The sequence below is a fragment of the Pteropus alecto genome, unplaced genomic scaffold (genome assembly GCF_000325575.1).
Source record: "Pteropus alecto unplaced genomic scaffold, ASM32557v1 scaffold11, whole genome shotgun sequence".
Lineage (NCBI taxonomy): Eukaryota > Metazoa > Chordata > Mammalia > Chiroptera > Pteropodidae > Pteropus > Pteropus alecto.
Window position 1 is genome coordinate 4,952,923 of NW_006431956.1, and position 1,164 is coordinate 4,954,086.

The 1,164-nt window shown below is 58.0% G+C and overlaps 1 protein-coding gene across 5 annotated transcripts in view; it reads left to right on the plus strand.

The window, feature by feature from the left end:
• Nucleotides 1-1,164, plus strand: part of PROSER2 (proline and serine rich 2) — a 39,180-nt gene continuing 38,016 nt past the window's right edge. For 3 of the 5 annotated variants that reach the window (XM_025043411.1, XM_015585582.2, XM_006906959.3), the window contains exon 1: nucleotides 1-105. The gene's annotated coding sequence lies outside the window, so the exon portion shown is untranslated. The remainder of the gene's footprint in view (nucleotides 106-1,164) is intronic. The other 2 variants (XM_025043412.1, XM_025043410.1) reach the window with 1 other exon arrangement.

Sequence of the window (1,164 nt, forward strand, 5' to 3'; positions counted from 1 at the left end):
TGTCCGCGAAGCGAGCGCGGGCTGAGCGGCTGTCGCACGGCGCGAGGTCTCGCAGTGGCGGTCCGGGTGGGCACCTGCAGACCCCGGCGAGGGGGTTCCTGCCAGGTGAGTGCGGACTTTTCGATCACCGGCAGGGTTAGGTCGGCGGGGGTACGACCTGGCAGCGGGTCCCCTCGCCTGGCATGTCAGTGAGCCGGGAGACGTTTGGAGTCTGATGAGGGAGGCCAAGTTCGCGTGGGTTTCAGGTAGAGAAGGGTGATCCCCTTTTCCTGTGACCCGCTGCCGGCGGTGCCCGCCTTCCGTGGTTGTCTTCTTGCGCACTCTCCCTCTCCTCCACATCGCATGTCCCGGTCTCCTGGAAGTTAGGGCAGACTGCTGCAATCCGAGGGACCGTGGTCAACCCCACGGCCTCATTCACGGGAAACCCGGTTCCTCCTTTGAGAAATCAGGGTTTCGCGTGCTCCCCGGTCGCGAGCGGTAGGGAGGACGCGGCGTTTTCCCACTCTGAGGTTGTCCTGTTGTGGGGCGCACGGTGGTCTGTGGCACATGCTTAGCTTTGGGCTCAGAGCGGGGTCCAGGGTGCCCCTAACACCCCTCCGCTGCTCCCACCGCCCTTCCCGGAGCCGTGCGAGGGAATCGTCGCCCCACTTGCCGCGGCGGCCCTCGAACTCCCGGGGCGCTCTGTCCCTGATGCCGCGGGGAGGAGGGTGGGAGCCTAACGTTGGCGGGAGGTGGCCAACGCCACCTGTTAATCTTAGATCCTGCGCAAAGTGACCAGTAGATTTTCGTCCCCACCTCTGCTCCCCAACCCCCGACCCCCAACAGGTAACTGAATCCCACAGGCACGTGTAGGATCTGCCAGTGAGCTGGGGCGGGAGGGATTTTAAAAAGAGAAGAAAATGTGGTCGATGTGATGCAATTTAACAAAAGGCAATAAAATAAACTCCAGCATTTCTCCAAGGCTTTGAAACTTTCCCAGTATTGTTTTACGGAGTCTAAGTTTACGCGTCTAGCTTTTTTCTTTTTCTTTTCTTTTGGGGAAAAAAAAAAAAAAACCGCAGAAACTAACCTCAGAAAACTTAACTCTTTGCCAGGACCTAGTTGGTGCAGAGCAGAAAACTTGACGTGAGTTAAGAAAAATGATTTTTTTGTGTCTCTCCCTCC